Source organism: Carlito syrichta, unplaced genomic scaffold, assembly GCF_000164805.1.
Source record: "Carlito syrichta isolate Samal-C Ts95f unplaced genomic scaffold, Tarsius_syrichta-2.0.1 Scaffold309086, whole genome shotgun sequence".
Lineage (NCBI taxonomy): Eukaryota > Metazoa > Chordata > Mammalia > Primates > Tarsiidae > Carlito > Carlito syrichta.
In genome coordinates this window covers 157,951-181,378 of record NW_007253182.1, presented here as the reverse complement: position 1 = coordinate 181,378, position 23,428 = coordinate 157,951, and positions in this window count along the sequence as shown.

Genomic DNA, 23,428 nt, shown 5'->3' with positions numbered 1-23,428 from the left:
CACTGCACTCCAGTCTGGGTGACAGAGTGAGACTCCAACTCAAAAAAAAAAAAAGTTTGGATGGGCTGTGAGAGAAAGAGAGAACTCAAAGAAAATGCCAAGTATTTGACTTTGAGCACCTGGAAGAATGAAGTTGCTATCAAATGAAATGGAAAATACTTTAGGTGGAGGAGGTTCTGAGGAGTAAAATCTGGAAACCCATTTTCATCTAGCTGTTGAGTTTGCTATGTCTTTTCGGGACCCACCTGGAACTGTTGAGCAACTAACTGCAAATACAAATCTGCATTTTAGAGAAGAAATCTGGGCCTGAGATATAAAACTGGGTGTGATCACCATCTCAATGTTATGTGGAACCATGAAATCAACCAGAAAGTGAGTGATGATAGAGAATTTTGAAAAGACAAAAAATTGAGCACTGGAACACTTCAACATTAAGAGAAAGTTGGAGAGAAGAGAAGCAAAAAGAGACAGACTAATAAATGAGAAAGATGCAAAACTGCAAGGTGGAAGTGTTCTGATAGCAAATTAAAGACAATACATAAAAAAAAAATCAGTAAATGAGTGTAGTAACTTATGCCAGTAGACCTAGTTACTTGGAGGCTGGGGCAGGAAGATTATTGGAGCCTAGGAATCTGTGGGTGCAGTGAGCTATGATTGTGCCACTGCACTCCAGCCTGGGAAACAGAGCAAGACCCTGTCTCTTAAATAAATATATAAATTAATTAATTAAATCTAAAAATTAATCAATTCATTTATCTATTCATTGTTAATGGATTAATAATCAATAGAGTAACATCTGGCACCCAGTGAGTATAAAACAAATGGCCCTACTAAAAAATGGGCAAAAGATATGAATAAACACTTCTCAGAAGACACATGAGCAGCCAACAGATACTGAAAAAATACTCAGCCTCACTAATCATCAAATAAATGCAAATTAAAACCACATCAAGATATCACCTAACTCTAGTCAGGATAGGTATCATCAATAATTCAAAAAATAACAGATGCTAGAGAGGATGTGGCAAAAAGAGAACACTTCTACACTGTTGGTGGGAGTGTGAACTAATACAACCTCTGTGGAAATCAGTGTGACGATTCCTAAAGCTCTAAAAATCGACCTTCCATATGACCCTGCAATCCCCCTACTAGTAATATACTCTGAAGAATTCAAATCACTCTATAAAAAAGAAATCGGCACATGTATGTTTATCGCAGCATTGTTCACAATAGCAAGATCATGGAACCAACCATGCTGTCCATCAGAAGAGGACTGAATTTTTTAAAATGTAGTACATATGTACAATGGAATACTATGCAGCCATAAAAAAGAACAAAATCGCCGGGCTCGGTGGCTCAGCCTGTAATCCCACGCCTTTGGGAGGCTGAGGTGAGTGAATTGCCTGAGCCCACGGGTTCGAGACCTGCCTGGGCAGCGAGACCTCATTTCTACAATAAATTAAAAAAAAAAAAAAATCAGCCAGGCATGGTGGCACATGCCTGTAATTCCAGCTACTCAGAAGGCTGAGGCAGAAGGATCACTGGGAGCGGCCACTGCACTCCAGTCTGGGCGACAGAGTGAGACTCCAACTCAAAAAAAAAAAAAAAAAAAGAACAAAATCATGAATTTCGCAGCAAACTGGATGGAATTAGAGTTATAATACTGAGTGATTTCTCACAAAAACAAAGATCTGAGTATCACATGTTCTCACTCACAAGTGGATCCTGAACTACCGTAATACTATAAGAAAAGCATTGACAGTGGCTGGAAACTATGGGGCAGGCAGAGAGGGGAAGGGAAGTGGGATTAATGGTAGTCAATATCTGTCTGGGGAAAGGAGGGCACACCTCATCAACAAGGGTACCTGCACAATGAATATTTGTATACCTAACCCTTAACTGTACCCCACAATTTTAAAATAAAAAATAATTAAAAACCCAGCATTTTTACTAATACACAAGTAAAATTATAGCTAATAATATGAAAATTACAACTGAAATATATTTATTAACCTGATGGAGTTATTTTCTTCTATTTCATATTTGACAAAATCTTAGAGGCCTCAGATGAAAGTCTATGCATGAGGATGAAAAAAATAAATGCATGCAATTATCATCATATAATTCACTTGTGCATTTTACTTTAGTTATGGCTGTAGAACTTTTTCATTTCTACATATAGAAATTATCACATAATTCTTCTTATTTTAAAAAAGGTCAAAACTCAGTAATTAAGGAATCAAGTCAATTGCTAGTATGTAGCTAATGAGAATAGTAATGAGGGGAAAAAAATTTTCTCTTTGAACTCAACCTTTGGAGTAAGAATTGGGTTCAAGTTCATGCTCAGACACCAATTGGTTGTTTAGGGAAAGTTGCATCGTTTTTCCTTTAGTTTACTCATGAAATTCTGACAGTATTTACCTCACATTGTTGCAGTAAACATTAACTAAGTCAATGAATAAAACTTTACCAGAATACTTAGCATAAAGTGATCAATAATTGTTAGGTATTTCTATTTTAAAAGCTACTTATAAATCAGTGCTAACTAAAAATCCCAAACTAAGCAATTTTGCAGTAACAAATAATACCTTCATTTTGTTGGAAAGAAAAAACTCTTTTTACAAGTTTGGCTAAATATTGTAAATATGTTTTGATTTGAGCTTATACAAGGACCTGACTATTTTGCATGATTCTGGGAGTACAAAAGACGATAAACTTCATAACAAAATGCAATTCTGTTAGTAACTGCTCTAACTTGAAACAAATACAAACAAAGGAATAAGAATATGGATGAGGAACACATATAGTAGTAATTATCAGGAACAGATTGTAAGTCCTTAAATATTCTTTTTGAAATAGAAGCAGCATTTATTAGTGCTTCATATGCTCAAAATCAAGGATGAATATGTTTTCTATGATTTGAAAGCACTGTACTGCACATACTGGAATTTGAAAGCGCTGCTGAACATATTCCAATAATCTTATGGGCAATGTGGAATGTTGTATCCTGAGAAAGTAGAAAACTTCTCATGAGAATGTTTGAAATGTCACTCCGGTTCATTTTAGATCAGAGTGCAGGTGGCTCTACAAAGCGTTTGCTGGAGGCTTTGTGTTTATACAGTTGTTGCTTCCAGGATGGTATTGATTGGTTAGGCAACTAATAAAACAAGCAGCCCTGCTTTCATCTATGTGCATTTTGGGGCTTCTAAAAGATAGAAAAGTGGTTTTAATTAGGACATGTTCCCTTCACTTATTTTACTTTTTAATTATTTTTTTTTTTTTTCTTGCTTGACCATTCCAACTCATATCCTTCTTGTATTTCAGACCTTCTTTTCTTTGGTCATGATTCCAAACCCCCAGATGCTTTAGAAGGCAAAAAATCCTGAGGAAGATATTCCTCCTCGATCTTCAAGACTGACAAAAACCCTTAACATCAGTAAAATCAGCATGTTGTATTGTTTCCATTTCATCAATTTCTAGCTATTTTACTTATATTTTGAGGCTATGTGGACCAACTTTCTCACTTGAAAATAAACTAAAATTTATAATGGAATCTATGGAAAACACTCTCAGCATGATAAGTTCTACTATTTATTTAATAGCTCCTGAATACATGAAATCACATTGTATACTAAATCACCACGTATATGATTATTTATGTTTTATATTAAAATTTATATATAATTTATAAAGAATTATCTTAAATATACAAATTTGTAATTTTTCTTTTATTTTCCATAGGATCTCTTCTTCATTTCTATCTTCATATTTTTTCTCATACTTTTCTGATATTGCTTTCTATCTCCTTTCAAACTGTCCAAAAACATATTTTGATTTTTTAAAAGTTGTATAAGAAAAATTAAACATAATATATTAAGATGTAATTCAAAGATTATAAACAGAAATCATCAGATAGCAGTTCAGAATATGCTGTGGGCTGTGGGGGAACAAGTAATTTGTTCTTCTAAGAAAATTGTAAAACATAGAAAAAGATGGCAGGTATTAAAATCTGATCAAGTAAATTAGCATATAAACTGGGAATTAGAGTATTTCCAAAGAGAAATATAAAATGTGAAAGTGCTAGTATAAATTAAATAATGGTAATCAGAGAGCTAAGAAAATAAATTATCATATAATTTGGTTCAAATAAAACAATTCTTCTTTCATTTATAGTTCATTTAAAGTATTTCAACAATCAAAAGAAAAAGACAATAATTCATTTTGATAAAACTTAAGCTATATTTTTGAAATATGAAAGTTGAATATTGAAAACATTTTCTTACAATGTGATTTAATTAATTTGAATGAACACACATGCAAAAAGTGATAGATGATCAAAATCCTGGAGGAGAAGAAAGTCAGTATAGTACACTGAGTGATTCTCACTGTGTGATCCCTGGGTCGGTCACATTAGTGCCTCTGGAAACTGGTTAGAAATAATAATTCTCAGGCCCCACCCCACAATTAGTGCATGAGAAACTCTGGGGGTGGGACTTACCAGTTTGTTTTAATAAGCTCACCAGGTGATTCTGGTGCACTCTCTAGTTTGAGAAACACTAATAAACTGGTTAATATTATTTATTTGGGAGCCAGACTGACAGCTACCAGTTAGCTGTGTGGCCTTTGTAAGTAACTGTGACTTACTGTTCTACAAAATGGGCCAAAAGTAGCATTGTCCCACAATATTGTAGGAATTAAATGAATTAATATAACCAACTCATCTTCAACAAAGCCTCCACCACCTACCACTGGGGAGAGGAGAACCTATTGAATAAATGGTGCTGGAAAACTGCCACATGCAGAAGACTCAAACAAGACCCCTATCTATCCCCATACACCAAAATTAACTCTAAATGGATTAGAGACCTAAATGTAAAACCTCAAACCATAAGAACCTTAGAAAACGCAGGACACACCCTTATGGAAATTGGGACTGGCATCCAATTCCTGAACAAAACCCGAAATCCACAGGCCATAAGAGATAAGATAGATAAGTGGGACCTCATTAGACTGACAAGCTTCTGCAAAGCCAAAGAAACCATCAAGAGAGCAGGGAGACAGCCTACAGACTGGGAAAAAGTATTTGCCAACTCCAGGTCCGACAAAGGCTTAACATCTTGGATCTACAAGGAACTCAAACATGCTGAAAAGAAACAAATAACCCCATTGTAAAGTGGGCAAAAGAAATGAACAGACACTTCTCAAAGGAAGACATCCGAGCAGCCAACAGACACATGAAGAAATGTTCAACCTCACTAATCATCAAGGAGATGCAAATCAAAACCACACTGAGATACCACCTAACTCCAGTCAGAATGGCAATTATCAATAACTCAAAAAACAAGAGTTGCTGAAGAGGGTGCAGTGAAAAGGGAACACTTCTACACTGTTGGTGGGAGTACAAACTAGTGCAACCTCTGTGGAAAACAGTGTGGCGATTCCTAAAAGCTCTAAATATCAACCTCCCATATGATCCCACAATCCTCCTACTGGGAATATACCCTGAAGGACTCAAATCACCCTATAAAAAAGATACCTGCACACATATGTTTATCACAGCATTGTTCACAATAGCAAGAACCAGGAAGCAATGACGCCGCCCATCAAAAAAGGACTGGATTTTTAAAATGTGGTACATATACACGATGGAATACTACGCAGCCATAAAAAAGAACAAAATCATGAATTTCACAGCAACCTGGATAGAACTAGAGTCTATAATACTGAGTGACCTCTCACAGAAACAAAGATCTGAGTATCACATGTTCTCGCTCATATAGTGGACCTTGAACATCCAACGTAATACTATAAGAAAAGGATTGACAGTGGCGGGAAACTGTGGGGGTTGGAGGGGAAGGGAAGTGGGATTAACAGTAGTCAATATCTGTTGGGGACAGGGAGACACCTCTTATCAACAAGGGTGCCTGAACGAAGCATATTTGTATACCTAATCCTTAACTGTACCCCACAATATCAAAATAAAAAACATTGAATATTTTTAAAAATGAATTAATATGTGGAAAGAACCTAGATCATTTCAATACAGATAAAACACTCAGTAAATATTATCAATTGTGATGTACTTGAAGCTAAGGTCACTGAAACTAAGTGACTTTGTCAAGATTCTTCAGTTAATCTCATTTAAGTAATAAGGCCCCAGTTTTCCCCAGTCATAACAATTCCACATCTGTGGAATTGTTGAACCTCACCACATTTTCTCTAAATGACCGACTAGTAGACTAATCACATATACATAGAGTATTTTTATAACATATATTTCTTGGTCTAACTCTTCATTTTGCACTTTTCATGATAGGCATTGGAAAGGCTATCAGGACCCTTTTCACAAAACTATTAAGAAATGGTAAACTTTTCATCTGATGCCAAATGTAGAATCAGATAGGTGTTAGGTAAATGATAAATTTAGATATGGCAATTGGGACTTACTGTTCCTCATTTGTGGCAATAAATAATACTATTGTGCTTAAAATTCTCCACCCAATAAAATGAGAAGAAACGCTTTTTATTACCTTATGGAGTCTTGTGAGGATTACGTGAGAATGCAGGCTATTTTAGTTTAGCCTATTTTCTGCATAGTAAGGGGTCAACAATTCTTACACACGTATATCTCAAAAAGGAAAAAGGAATGGAGATAAGGAAAGGAAATAACAATAAAGGAAATAGGGCCTGAGTTTAAGAATTTAAAGCAAAACACTTTGGGATATTTTCAAATGTATCCAAATTTTTTTAAACAATTACTTTATTTTAATTATGAGCTCTTTTAAATTCTTCTTAAGGTCCACTAAGTCATTAAAGTTTATTAGCATTTTAATTAGAAAAAAATCAATTTCGACTTAGCGCATGCAGTTTTTATTTCTCTAGTTCAGATGTTAGACATGACTTCAGAGTCCTTAAGTCCATGACTAAAAACCCTGTGTCCAGAGTGTTTGTTTCTTCATTTCCACATGAGATTGAACTCAGAATGTACAAGTCCAAATGCCAGCACTGGACCCAAATTACTTTTGCAAAAAGCTGTTTTTAAAAAGCTGTTCTGCCTTATTCAATCCAGTTATCTACCATTGTTAATATATTTTTCTTCCAAAGCAAAGCTTCAGTTAAAGAAAGTTTTTACCAAGAGAGGTATGAAATTCAATTTTAACTCTTTATTCATCAAAGGAGAATAAATAAAGCATTCAGTTAACATACAGGGAATACTAGCCATTGAACATCTCAGTATCACGGTGCACATGAAGCCCTCACAGAGCATGGATACTTATAACCAGGTCACCTTCATTCTGACCCTTTAGGTCAGATACCTTGACCTTTGTACCAGCAATTCTATTAGGATTCAGTATTAAATTATTAAAATATTCTTATGGCCTGGTGTGGTGGCTCATGCCTATAATCCCAACACTTTGGTAGGCCAAAGTGGGAGAATTTCTTAAGGTCAGGAGTTCGAGACCAGCCTGGGCAACATAACAAGATCTTGTCTCTATAAAAATAAAACATAAAGTATTCTTACCAAAGTCAACAGAATAGTGAATATTGTAAGTTGATGGGAAATAAAATTTAAAAGAATGTTCTGACCTAGCTTGAAAGTCTAAATTCATAAAATAGATGGGATAAATTTGAAAATATTTTAAAATTCTACTATGAGAAAGCCTTGTTTAGATACTCTTGAGGCTTTGTTTATTTTCACTATTCATCTTGAAATTCTGCCTGAGACATCAAGAAAACATTCTCAAGAGAAAATAGGAAATATGTAATATTTGAACTAAAATAGCTACTCCAGAATACACGACTTCCTTTGCTAGTCTGATAGTTTAGTGTATTTCCATGTAGAGCTCTCTCCCTAAAAACATCCTGGAAAAGAGAACATCACAAAGTGAGGATACAAAGCTTTAGAGCAGCAGTCCCCAACCTTTTGGCATCAGGGACCAGTTTTGTGGAAAAAAATTCTTCCACAGACTGGGGCGTGTTGCGGGGGGGATGGTTTGGGGATGATTCGAGCACATTACATTTATTGTGTACTTTATTTCTATTATTATTATACTGTAATATATAATGAAATAATTATAAAACTGACCATAATGCAGAACCAGTGGGAGTCCTGAGCTTGTTTTCCTGCAATTAGACAGTCGCATCTGGGGTTGATGGGAGACAGCAACACGCAAAACGTGTTGCTTATGTCCAGTCTACTCTGTAAACTCCTTTGGGTTGCTATCACTGACGAAAACCCTGCTTCACAGAGATGTTGGAAATAAATGCAGGCTTTTCGGTGCTTTTGTGGCAATCAAGATAGTCCACCCTGACTTTAATCCAGAATGTGTGGAGATTTGAAGTTGTCTCACACATACTTTTAAAGTCACCATCATTTGTAATCTCAGTCAACACTCTTCTGGCATAGACAAAGTCTATTCACCTGGCTTACTCAAAAATGGGTTGTGGACCCACTCCTTCCCCATTTGGGGACTTTTGTGATTAGGAAGTAATGCTCCAACTGTCTTGAAAGCTGAAATAGGCGATCCATCATGCACTAGCTGGGAGAAGGCCCTGGCTCAAGCTCTTTCAAAATCTCTGCTAATGTTTGAAACGTTAAAAAAAAAAATTCCAGTGTTCACTCGTTGCCCCCATAATTCCAGCTTATCTTTGAAATATAGCCACTTCATCTGCTTACTTGAGCACAGTTGTTGTTCTCTCCTGAAGTAACAGATTAAGTTTGTTGAGCAGGTTGAATATGTCACACAAAAAGCAAGTTTTCCATGTCACTGAAATGTGCTGCCCATGGTGACTTTTCCTAAAAGAAATCCCTGGAGCAGCTCTCATAACTCAAAAACTCTGGCCAGTGATGTACCTTTAGTTGGCCATCTCACTTCTGTGAATAAGAGAAGACGTGTGCTCTGCGTCCATCTCCTCACAGAGCTGTGCAAACAAACATGAGCTAAGGGCAGGTACATTAATGTGGTTGATAATTTTAATCACATCCTGGAAAATGTTGTTAGGTTCAGGTGACACTTTCTGGCTAGCCAATATTTCTCTATTGATGACACAGTACATAGACTCACATTCATAAGCGACCTCTTTGACCCGAGTAGTGAAACCAGAAAGTCATCCAGTCATGGCAGCCACTCCATCTGTGCATATACCAACACAAAATGACCAATTTAGTTTTCCTGAGATGTAATCATTCAAAGACTCAAATAGTGGTACTGGTTGGCAACAAAAGTACACATAGTATGTCCTCATGCACATCCTCCTGAAAAATATATCACACAAAAGCAAGCATCTTTGCCGTGTTGTCAACATTGGTAGACTCATCAACCTAGATTGTACACCATCGTGACTCAATAATTCTCTCTAACAATTGTGCCTCAGTATCCTTTGCTATTTCATTAGTTTGTCTAGTTATGGTGCTACCTGAAAGAGGAATACGCCCCACCTTTTGAACTACAGGCTCTCCTTAAAGTTTACAACAAATGTCCTTAGCAGCAGACAAGATCAACTCTTCACCAATAGCAAAGAGCTTCTTAGCTTTAGCAATGCGATTAGCCACCAAGAATGATGTTCTCAGTGCAGACACATTTGATGAAATGATGGCCTTTAGTAATTGCTTCTGTTCTTCATGTTCACATTTTTTTTTCTTTTGAAAACCTCCGAAGGCTTGTCTTTTTGTGCAGGGTTCTTGGTCATCATGTGGTGAAGCAGTTTTGAAGGTTTCAAGGCTTTGTTGGGTAGCCGTTGCCACATATTATACAATTATACAAAGCGGGCTTGGAGAATGTAAATCACCTACTGCAATAAATTTGTAATGTAAGTAAAACTCTTGGTGTGTTTTTTTTTAAAGCAGCTTTCTTTTTGTTGGCAATGTTAGAGTCTTCTGCTATCTCATCATTGGGGCTTTTTTCCTTTTCAAAGAAGCTCTCCAGTGACATTTGTTTTTTACTCATTCTGGCTAGGATTAATTTGTGGCTTACCAAAACTGACTGAGACAAGTGTGCAGTGCAAGAAAGAAGCAAAGATGGAAGTGGCAAATAAAATAATAGGCAGGCCACTCATGGATTAAAATAAGTATTGAATTCTGACTTAAAGCCCACCACCAGATGCAGCTGTACAATTGAAGTATATCAACTCACTTGCCACTCATTGACGGTGTTTTAACATGAATCTGCAAGCAATTGATTTATTATGGTCTCTGTGCAGTCAAATCTCACTGCTAATGTTAACCTGTATTTTCAGTCACTCCCCAGCATCATTTCCTCAACATCACCTCAGATGATCAGGCATTAGATTCTCATAAGCAACATACAACATAGATTCCTCACATGCACAGCTCACAATAGGGTTCGTGTTTCTATGAGAATCTAATGCCGCTGCTGATCTGACAGGATGCAGAGCTCAGACAGTTATGTGAGCAGTGGGGAGTGGCTGCAAATACAGATGATGCTTCGCTCACTCACCTGCCAGTTCACTCACCTCCTGCTCTGCTGCCTAGTCTCTAACAGGCCACAGATGGATGTACTGTTCTGTGACCTAAGAGCTGGGGACCCCAGACTTACAGAATGAAGGACTGGTGAATATCAGTGAGGGAGAAGACTCAACTCCCTCTACATATGCATTGGATCAGATACACATTTTCACCCCCATTCTCATCTTCTCCATTGGGTTTGTAGACTGCAAAGTATCAGCAAGAACACAGCCAAAATTTATGCTATCCCATGTGAAGTCACAGAGGTCAAATAGTCAGAATCCCTAAGTAGTTACACAGAGGGTCGAACCAGGAAGACACTCCAACTTTGATTTATAATCTAATCCCTCCAACCCATCTAACACACAAGGCACACATTTAGGACCTTTCTATTCATTGCTAACATTTGCTCACCACACCTCTAAAGTGACTCTCATGGCAACCAAACTCTTTTAGGGCATTAGGCCAGCATTTTCAAAATTATAACAAGAAATGTGCAAATTTCTCACTCGTCATGTGATAAATGTTAGTTCCTACCCCTTTCCTCAGATATATTTGCACTATTATCAAAGGATCTTAAACTTTGACTGTTTTTAAGTCTACAACTCTGAGAAATACAATTCTTATTATAAAACTAGATTTCATAACAGGTGCTTGGGAATAAATATGAGGGCAACCCAGGTGTCAAGAAATCAGACCGGATAAATTGTTATCTGCTTGTGCACAATGATTTCCCCTTAAATCAGTGCTTTGGGAGTTACTGTGGTGAAAAACCTGTGGTTCCCCCTCTCAACCACCAGTATAGCAATACTTGTGTTAAATATTACATAATGCACTTTCATATTGTAGCATTCTCAGCTTCTGTACTTGTCTCCTCATGGAAGAGAAAAAATTCAAAGATGGGGCACCAGTTCCCAGACCATGTGGAATTGACATCATTTAAAATCTTTGTAGCCGTATCAGCTTCCAAGTTACTTTATGAGGAAATTAGTAATGCCTGAACTTTTCATTATTCTTAGTTGTATTAATTGTCAGCAGCAAGTAAGTGTAGTGCTTATGCTATTTTAAGTAACAGGGTTTGCAATTCTATAAACAGTAAAGTAGAGTGCATGAGCAGGCTGAAAGGGAACTCGTTTTAAAAAGCCTTAGATGTCAGTTCTAATCAGAAGTGACACTCTCATGGCTGTTTCCTGGCAGTTAACTCAATAGCCTGCCAATCCAAGAGATTTTCTTACTAGATACAGCTATAACTTCCAGAGTTCAAAAAAATCAATAGCCATTTTCTAAAGTGCAAGTAGGTTGGGAATGAGAGATGTGTACATTTTGATTCAAATACTATATAAAGTTTTGAACTAACCATAGCTAACATTTTAGGTACTACAAATTATATACCAAATTTACACATATCCTCTCTTTTGTAAAAAACTTTTTAATTATTATTTTAATTTTACAGACATAAAAACAGAAGGTGGACAGCAATGAAATTCTATTTCTATCTTCATTATATTTCTGCACAAACACATATACACAAAGACACACATGCATCCTGATTCCTATATTTCTATGACTAAAACAGACATGGTCTGCTCAACCACTTGCCTCTTTCCTGGAAAGCATGCAGAGTGTAGTGCAGTGACCAAAATACACATCAGAAAGGACTTGTTTTCACTTTTCAACACAAATAATGTCAGGACAAGGAGAGCAAGAGAACTAAATGTTAAAAAATAAAGGGTACTCTAAACCAGGGGTCCCCAAACCCTGGGATACAGACTGGTACCAGTCCATGGCCTATTAGTAACTGGGCCACAGAGCAGGAAGTAAGCAGAAGGTGAGCAAGGGAAGCTTCATCTGTATTTACAGTCATTCCCAATTGCTTGCATTACCGCCTGAGCTCCACCTCCTGTCAGATCTGTGTTGGTATAAGATTATCATAGAAGCACAAACCCTACTGCGAACAGTGCATGAGAGAGATCTAAGTTGTATGCTTCTTACGAGAATCTCATGCCTGATGAGCTGAGGTGAAGCTGAGGCAGTGTCTCTCATCACCCCCAGATGGGACCGTCTAGTTGCAGGACAGCAAGCTCAGGGCTACCACTGATTCTGCATTATGAGTTGTATAATTATTTCATCACAAATTACAATGTAATAATAATAGAAATAAAATGCACAATAAATGTAATGCGCTTGAGTCATCCCTAAACCATCCCTTCCCCCACCTCCCAGTCCATGGAAAAATTGTCTTCCATGAAACTGGTCCCAGATACTAAAAAAGTTTGGGAAATCACTGCACTAAATATTAATTCTTTGATATTTAATAACAGCAAAGTTCTAAACCCAGATTTCAGAGGGTTGGCATTTCCTTTAGATCTTTTTTTCTGTTATGCCTTGCTCTCCAAATAAGCATCTTTATATAAGGCTAGAAATTTTGGTTTTATTAATAGTCTATTTAACTTGAGGAAATACAATGTCTCAGAATCTATGTTTCTGAGTAGCTACTTAAAGACATTCACTATGAAACTTTAGCTTCCCATAGTTATAGAACAGCCACTACCTCATTATAAAAGAAGCATCTCACCAACTTCATTAGCTTAATGTAATTACAGTAAAAAGAAGCTTACCTACTGCGATCACAATTAGATGTAAATGTTCAGTATATGTATTTCACCCTCAACTCTAAGCATATAAAGCATTTTTCATGGTATAATTCAGTTTCTTGAAAAATTGCAAAATAATCCTTGTGTTGCATGATATTACATGTGACTTGTTAAAAATAAGGAGTCACATATACAATGGTGGTTCCCCAAGACTTATAATACTGTATTTTCACTGTACTTTTTCTAGGTATAGATATGTTTAGATACACAAATACCACTGTGTCACAATTGCCTACACTATTCAGTACAGGTTTGCAGACGAGAAGCCACAGACGACACTGCAGTCTAGTTTTGTAGTCAACTGTACTATCTAGGTTTGTGTAGATACACTTACGATGTTTGCACAATGATGAAACTGCCTAATGACATGCTTCTCAGAACATATCCTTGTCATTGACACCCAATTGTATTTGAAGATTATTCTTTGTGATTGTAAATTATAGATTAAAATAAGTAGACGCCTTTTAGTATTCTGTAAGCTTTGTCACCATTAGAATTATTCCCTCATTCAAATCTTGGTTTCTTCCATAAACTTTCATGTATCTCTTCAATAAATAGGGCACCAACAGGCAAAGAGATAAAAGTGAATGAAAGAAAAACTGAATTTTGACTAAAAGAAACATGAGCATTATCCAAAGACTAAAAAAAATTCCAAAATTTCCTTGTTTTCTTTAATTTATAACAGGACATTATACCTCTTAAAATAATAAATTTTATTTTTATCATCTTACTTGCGTCTTTTTAGCCTCTGTTTAACTACAAGAACAGAGACTTCCTAGTAAACAATATTTGTATCCATAGTTGGTTTGACTAAGTATAGTCCTCCAACTATAAGATCCTCTTCTCTCCATCCTGTTTATGTTAGAATAATTCAATTTCTCCTACTTTAGGGAAATTATAGGAACAAAACCTTAAGTAAAATACACACTGATCGGAATCTAAATTGTTACTAAATTTTCTGGTTAAAAAATATATTAGCCGGGCGCAATGGCTCATGCCTATAATCCCAGCACTTTGGGAGGCTGAGGTGAGAGGACTGCTTGAGCTCATGGATTCGAGACTGCGGTGGCTGTGAGCGTGCCACTTCACTCCAGCCTGGGCAACAGAGTGAATCTCCAACTCAAAATACATATATATATGTATTTGGCCAGATGCAGTGGCTCATGCCTGTAATCCCAGAATTTTGGTAGGCTGAAGTGGGAGGATTGCTTGAGCCCAACATAGCAAAACCCTATCTATACAAAAAATACAAAAATTAGCCATGAGCAGTTGTACACACCTGTAGTCCCAGCTACTTGGGAGGCTGAGGCAGGAGGATAACCTAAGCCCAGAAGTTCAAGGCTACAGTGAGCAATGATTGTGCCACTGCACTCCAACCCAGATGACAGAATTGAGACCCTGACTCAAAAAAGAGTACATTAAGTCCAAAGACTACTTACTGAGTTCCCAACAATTTGTCTGGTCTTCTGCCAGTTGGAGACATTAAGATGAATAAGAAATAAGCCCTACACCCATACTTGCTTATTGGTTGTTGAACTAAATCTTCACTATCAACCACTGGGGAGAGGAGAAACTATTCCGTAAATAGTGCTGGGAAAACTGGCTGACCACATGCAGAACATTAAAACAAGACCCCTGCCTATCACCATTCATAAAAATCAATCTAAATGGATCAAAAATCTAAACGTAAAGCCTCAAACTATAAGAACCTTAGAAAACACAGGAGACACCCTTATGGAAATGGGAACTGGCAACCAATTCAGGATCAAAACCCCAAGTGCCCTTGCTATAAGAGAGAGAAGATAGACAAGTGGCACCTCATTGACCTGACAAACTTCTGCAAGACCACAGAAACCATTAAGAGAGTGGGAGACAGCCTACAGTCTGGGAAAAAATATTTACCAACTATATATCCGACCAAGAAATATTATGTACTTTCACACTGCTTGGCAAGCAACTACTGCCCTTGTTCTCTGAGCACCTCCCGGTTACCCCAGCTGCTGGTTTGCAGAGATCCTCTGGAATTTCCCAGAACCAAGCAACTTAAGAGTTAGTAGCCAGCACAGGTGAGGAGCTCAAAGCCTTTGCTCCTGCGCTTGACCCATTCATACCCATTATTAAATATATCTAATATCAACACTGAACATGATGTAAATACATTTTTTAAAGGTGTTCTGAGCCAGGCTCAGTGGCTCAGCCTGTAATCCTGCACTTTGGGAGGCTGAGGTGAGTGAATTGCCTGAGCCCGCGGGTTCGAGACCCACCTGGGCAACTTGGCAAGACCTCATCTCTACAATAAATCAAAAAATTAGCAGGGTGTAGTAGCGCACACCTGTAGTTCCAGCTACTTGGAAGGCTGAGGCGGAAGGATTGCCGGAGCCAGCAAGTCGAGGCTGCGGTGGGCGGGAGTGGTCACTGCACTCCAGTCTGGGCGACAGAGTGAGACTCCAACTCAAAAAAAATTTTAAAAAGTGTTCTGAAGACCAGGCAGTGAGATGATTAATCCCAACGTTGGAGACTTGGATAACCTATAGAAAGCAGTTGAAATGTAAGTTGAACTGCTATAGGACAAAAATTAATCTTTTTTTTTTTTCTTAATCCAGTCTTTTCTCCTTTGATGGTTCCAGTTGCCTCTTTATTTGGAAATAAAGCTGTAATTTTGTTTACTTATTTATAAGCATTGCGAGCTAAGTAAGAGAAAAGAGCTTCTGACCAAAAGCTAAGGGTCTCTCCTGAAGATAATGTATGATTTTGGTCTTAAAGTCTTAAGCCAAAAGCCTCAGTTGTGTAGGAGCCATTTTATTTTATTTCCAAGTTCTCAAGCCTCTTCAGGTTGAGATTAGAAAGCCAGGAACATCAATGTAACTATGAATACTAAAAGCATTTCTAAAATATTACAAGCAAAATGACCACTGAAGTCAATTTTGCAAATTATAACTGATCCAAGAATGTTTGATGACTAGTTTTTTTATACTACTGTACTTACTACATTTAGGAATGTTAACGAATTTATCCCATATTTATCCAATAATTTGATTAGGCTCATATCTCAGCCAAGGTTGATTTTACTGTTGTTGACCCTCACATGTGCTCTGGAATATGAAAATAAAAAAGTAATCATTTCAGAGGGAAAGTAAGGAGACAAATACTTTAAGCATAGCATTTAAAACCTCTGTTGGGTAGGGAAGTCCAGTATTTAAGAAATCCATATTTTTACACAATATTAAAATGAGAAATCTTCAATGATAGTTGCTTAAAATGCCTGCAATTATACAGGATTTAGAAGGGGCACCCCCCACTGTTTTCCATTCAAATGAATGGGAAGTACATGGGTAAATTATGCCTGCAGCACACACTAGTGGACGCTGTACTCAGCTGTCATTGTAGCCCTGTAATTATGCAAGTATCTTTCCACTATTATACAATTAGAAGGACCTATCTTCCTTTCTTCCACTAGGTAATGTTTTTGTTTGATGTCAAGAGCACTGAACTATCTCTACTTGTTCAATCACTTGTGTCTGGGTTGAATATAGCCAATACATTGCAGTGGACTCATTTCTCCAGCATCGTGTTTTGGATCCTCTGAGAAATTTCTATCATAATAAGAAAACTTGTCCTACTCTAGTTAACTTCTATTCAGTATAAAATTTTCTGGTTTCTTCTCAGTGATCAGATAACTCTATTGCACCCTATCACGTAGAAGGTAGGAGAACATTTTGCAAAACTTTTCAGTGTCGTAAGTGGATGAGAAGACAGAAATAAAAACTAAAACAGTCATTAAAATTTTTTCCAGGTTATCTTTATAATTTAAAACCTAGATTTTTAAAATCTAGTGGTCAATAAACCTTTAAAAATTGGAGTATTTTAAGTTCACTTAAGGATGGAGATATAATTGAAACTTAGATTATCCAAAATAAATTATGACTCACCAAAAGTAAAAGTATGATACTTTGCAAAAACATAAAACTTGACATATATCAGAAGGTACCTGACTAAAAAGGCAAATTGTTTTTATGTGACTCAAAACTATTTTTACTATTTTACTATTTTTACGTGATTCAAAACTATAGTTACACATAGTGCCTGAGCCATGAATTTATGGGTCACCTTATGAGAAAAGCAAAGTTGAGTGGATGTTTGGTCTGAAGTTCCTAAGTCACTTGTACAAATCACATAACTAATTAGTGGCTAAGATGGATTTTCAGTCAATGTCTGCCTATCTTCAATTATTATCTCTTAGGCTATATAATATCCTCTTAAAGCCTACCAACCTGCTTCAAGTTGGCCTTGGATAAAATTGAGTCACATAACCATCTCTAAGAAAAAAAAGACACAGTCTTTTTGATTAGCCAGGCCTGAATCACCGCTTACCTCCAGAGTTGCAATGGAATCAAGAACACTGGAGCTGAGCATGGGCTTGGAATGAAAGAGAGATGATTCTTTGTAGAGGAGCTCTGTCTAATGGAAACATGATGTAAGTTTCATATGCAATTTAAAATGTTTTAATAACCATAGTTTAAAAAGCAAGAAAAAGGTGAAATATACTAATTTAACATACAACATATTTCAATGCAACCCATTATATCCAAAATATTATCGTTTCAATATCTTCTTAATATAAATAATTGTTAATAAATGAGCTATCTGACATCTTTAAATTTGGAGTAAATTTTCAAAATCCAGTGCATATTTTATACTTTTAGCACATCATAATTCAATAAAAAATTCTGTTCCTTATTTCAGCTACTCAATGCCACGTAGACTAGTGGCTATTATACTGGGCTGCAGGACTCTAGAGTCTAGAGCACACTTGAAGTATAATAGTATCAGGGAAAAAATGCTATTTGTTGGCAAAACAATACATTATGGCTTTTTGACTGTTTTTTCTGTTTTCTGTCTCTCAACATTGATATGGTCATATCAGTAAGAAGATTAACCATATGACCAAGACGTTACTCAATTTAGACTATAATTTAAATTCTTTCAGCAATGTGTCAATTTATTTTTTTAAACTGAACTTGTCACTGTGTCTCTGTGACTAAGTTCTGATTCTCTCTGAAATTTTAATTGCTGAATTGACACATGTTGCTTAGTCATCCCCCCAGGAATGGATGCCTTTTGCAAGGTGTGATGTCCTTCTGAGAAACCTTTTGGACACCTGTGGAGGCATTTTTACTGAGTCAGTGACTAAGATTTGCTATTGATATGTAATGGGCAGGGACCAGAGATATTAAACACCCTGCCAAGGATAGGAAAACGTTACACAAGAAGACATCATGCCAAATGCCAATAGTGGGCCCAGGTAAGAAACACCCACAGATATACCAGTAACAAATTCCAGCTACTAGTAACAAGTAACTAGAAACAAGGAGGAAAAGTGCCCAGATTTGTACAGTTTGCTAATTTCCTTGGTGTAAAAACTCCTTCATGGCTAATTTCAAGCTCTTAACTTGACATTTGAAAAAAGATTCTGTTAAATATGATTCCTAACGCCTAGGAGTATGTTTTAAAAGACATGTTATAGTTAACTTTGCCTAGATCATTAAGATTCAGTACATACACCAGATTCATTAATGATGAGTATCTGACAAAGAGCAGTGAGACTGCAAAAGCAAATTAAAAGCTGACTTTAGGATATTTTTTAATGTTTTAGTTTTTATAAAGAGATTAAGATGTAATGTAACTCTTACATGTATATATATATACGTATATGCATATATCATTTTAATAAAATTTAAAAGCCTTGGTAATTGTTGCACTATTTTAGATGGAGACAGAAATTATTGTCTTAGACAAGAGATGTCTTATTCTTAGTTTACTTAAATCTGCTGGAAGAAACAAGGAAAAGAGCTTCCCATGGAAAAGTATTCTTTTTCTATCTAAATCATTCCATTTTGAATAAATATTTAATTTACTAACTTCTATTTTATCCCATATGCTAACTGAAATTAAATTCCATGTAAATCTTGAAAAGATAAAATATCTATCCAATACTATACATTGAAAGAACTTCTTAGTCGGGCTTGGTGGCTCAGCCTGTAATCCCACGCCTTTGGGAGGCTGAGGTGAGTGGATTGCCTGAGGCCGCAGGTTCAAGACCCACCTGGGCAACTTGGCAAGACCTCATCTTTACAATAAATCAAAATGAGCTGGGTGTGGCAGCGCACGCCTGTAGTTCCAGTTACTTGGAAGGCTGAGGCGGAAGGATCGCCAGAGCCCAGCAGGTCGAGGCTGCGGTGGCCGGGAGCGTGCCACTGCACTCCAGTATGGGTAACAGAGTGAGATTCCAACTCAAAAAAAAAGAAAAGAAAGAACAAACTTCTTAATCAATTTTTTAAAATCAAATAAACTTAAAAACACTTTTGTTTTAAAAATTAGTACCCTGGTTATCCAAGATTTTAAGCTTTTAAAAAGCTATGTATATAGTTTCATTCTTTTAACTTTAAATTAAAGTTTAGCTCTAAAAAAGTTTTAATTCATGCTAATATATAATGAAAAAGATTGATTTAAAAACACTTGAGAAGGGTAAAATTTCTCGGTTTAATGAGGAAGGAAGCAAGTCAAGTTATGTTTTAACTGGATTAAATATTAAATTATTTGGATATTTACATTAATTTTTAAAATGTAATATATTGAAATAGTAATAAACTGGCATAGTATTTTTCTCTAAGAAATTAGATCCTCCAGTGATATACAATGAGGTTGATATTCACTGCTGGTACTGTCAAAATAAATATTTAGAATTTAGAGAAGTATTCTTATCAAGGAGAAAAAACAAGGTATTTACCATGTAAAATCCTTATCATCATAAAGAAAACCAAAAACATGACATCATAATGCCCCCTATTGTCTAAAATGGGGTATGCATTAGAAATATTTCCCAAATTTTATACAAATAAATAGACATTTTAGTAATGTGTGGTAACTTTCAGAGTATATACACTTTTTTTAAAGCTAGGGCACTTCCAAAGAGTTTAAGATTTGTAGCTTGAACACTTGCCCAGAAAAAGAAAACATTCTAAGAACACCAGAAGATGCAAATTAAAATATAGTTGTGTGATAATAATAGCAAACTTTTTAAAAGTGTACTTTGAATTAATATGCTTATTCATTAAAATAATGACCCCAATAGACACCATACCTGCCCCAAACACTCAAGATCCATATAAATATAGCCAAAAATACAGTCTCTGTCTGAGGAAAGGGAAGATGTGATAGACAGATTGACCACACGATGGCAACATTTCACCATATAAATGCAAATAAGCCAGAATTTAACAGTAGAAATCTTCTCAAGTTAAAGTGTTTAAAATATGAAATAAATAAAGGTCTATTACCTAAAACCCTACCAAATGTCTCCATTTTAGTATGAATAAATATACCTGTCATCAACTGTATGTGTTGGCTCTCAGTTTCCATGTACGATCTCCTTTATATGCAATGCATTTTTATTTCAACCTTTTAAAATGTTCTATTAAATTTAATATCTCAATATATGAGGGATTTGTTGACCCTTCCCTTTGGAACTGTTGCGTATTATTAAACACTGTGTAACAGAGCTGTGCTATCTCCCTAATCTATTCTATGCCCTCTCCCCTAACCACTCCCAAAACCCTTTCCTGGTGGGAGGATCCTCTCCCCAATACCTTCTGGACTCCACAGCTGTTCCTGACATCCAAACTGAGAATAGCCCTGGGGTAGGAAGGAATCTGATTATGCATTAGTGGAAATGCCTAGAGTGGGAAAATAAGACATTCCAGCTCTCCTAACAGCAGGGGCTAAAGTGATCGTCTAAAAAAAAAAATCTCCAATAGTCTACAATATTCTTGACAATTAAACAATTAGGTCCACAATATTGAAAAGAACCAAGAGGTAATATTTTATTACTATGATAAAGATAAAAGCAAGTGGTTACTTTTCTACTTACTATGTTTCTACTTCTACGTACCTTAAAGTCACATCTTTAACTTTATATATAGTGAAAGTTATCCCATTTTCTGCAGTGTTCTAGTAGATGTACTTGTTGTTCATTTACTGATTTATAAAGTGATAAAGGTGATAAACTCTCTACTCATTTGTATACAGTCCATATCAAAGATGCTATCTTCTTTGAAATTAACCAACATCATCGTAACATTCTGTGATCAGAGAGCAGGGCCTCAATCCTCTCCCAGATGGTTTTCTCACATCATTAGGAAGAGTAAGAAAAATAGTAATTTCTTTTTATAAACTTAACACTACTAAAAGAGACATTCCAAAATGTGACCAGTAGCAACATTTTGACTTAAAAAAAGTCCCATCCTTCAAAAATGAGTTGGAAAGCAATGAGTATTTTTTAAAAATACATAACTAGGACTAAATTATAGTTTGTGTGATCAGCTAATAATGGCTCAAGAGGATGATTGCAATATGCGTCAATTAGACATGAAAGACTTATGATTAGGCACATAACACGTTACTTAGGTTCTGTGAATATCACAGGCAAATATGTGTATATGTGTGTATACACACATACATACATATATGCATTTGAAATTACAAAGCAGAGATGAAAGAAAACATACTGAATTATTTATAAATATTTCTGTACTCTGATCTTACTTGTACTCAAAATCCTAAAACCTGTACACTAAAAAAAAAAAAAACAGATGGAGCAAATAGAGTCTAGTGATTCAAACATAATAGAAGGCCACCATATATCTTAATAAAATAAAGATATCTTATTATTTCACTGATATTGCAGAATATTACTAAAAGTACATTTATTTCAAAGGAAAATATATGCTATTAATAAGATGTCGTCTTTAATTTAGAGCTTTAGGACACTTGACAAGTTTTGTCCATAGATCACGATCTGTGAAAATATCTGTAACCCTCCGAGGAGACACCCCTTATCAACAAGGGTGCCTGAACGAAACATATTTGTATACCTAACCCTTAACTGTACCCCACAATATCAAAATAAAAAATATTGATAAAAAAAAGAAAATATCTGTAACCCTAATTTACATGCTGGACAACTTAAGTATAAAAAAGCTAAAAATTAAGTTTTGTGCTGCTAACCTGTTATAGGGAGAAGAGGAAGAAAGGGTAATAAAATTTGTACAAGAAAATTTTGTCTTTTTTTTTCAAATTGAAGTCTCACTCTGTCACCCAGGCACAATGATGGCTCACCGCAGCCTCACCCTCTTGGGTTCAGGTGATCCTTGTGCCTCAGCCTCTTGAGCAACTGGAAATACAAGTGTGTGTTACCATATTCAATTAATTTTTTTTTTTCTTGAGATGATGTCTGTCTATGTTGCTCAGGCTGGTCTCCAACTCCTGGGATCAAGAAATTCTCCCTCTTCAACCTCCCAAAGAGTTGGGATTACAAGCATGAGACACTGCGCCTGGCCAGAAATGTCCTTTGACAGTAAGAAATACAAACATAAAAACATTGGTATTCTTATTACTTAATAATATATATGTATATTCAAATATGTTTTCACATTTTTCATTTAACATATATCTATGATAAATGAAGTAATGATGGCAACTTAATAGCAAAATTATAATTTGTATTTTATATTATTTATACTTATAAAAATAATTATCATTTGCATCTTAAATTTGGGTCCATGAAATTTCTCTGAAATATCAAAATAATAATAATAAATTTTGTCCCTCTAGAATATTCTTCTGCCCACTAGGTGGCTCTGTTATGAAAGCTTCTCCCTTTAATTTTAAAATTGTGAATATGTATAGTTTTTTTAATTCTATAGATACTATTTATTGAACATACATTTATATTATGCTAGGCACTTGACTAAATGTTTTATTTTTTTAAGAGTTTATGTCAGTGTATCATATAAAAAAGCAAAAATAAGTAGATAAATAAGTAGTCCAAGTATTTATTTTAGTGTAATAAATATTAGGTAACTATTCTTGGCAACTATTTTACATTAGCGAACCAACATTTTACTCTAATGATAATTTCAGCCACATTTTACACAGAATTCAACTCAAGTTGGCTCCCTATATGACAGTCCATGATTGAATAATCTATTTCTTTTCTTTTTTTTAGAAACAGGGTCTTGCTCTGGCCTTTGCTTCAGGATAAGCAAGGACATACTTTATAAATAGAAATTATCTTCCTACTAGAGAATTGCTTTTGCAGTCATACAATAACCACCTTCCTGGGCCTTTCTTCTTCAATCCACCCAGACCTAGACAAAACCAAAATTACATCTAGTCAGTTTTCTTCAATAGTCTATGGATGCCCTTTAAAAAAAAGTCCAAGCTTCTTACTATGGCCTTCAAAGCCTTACAA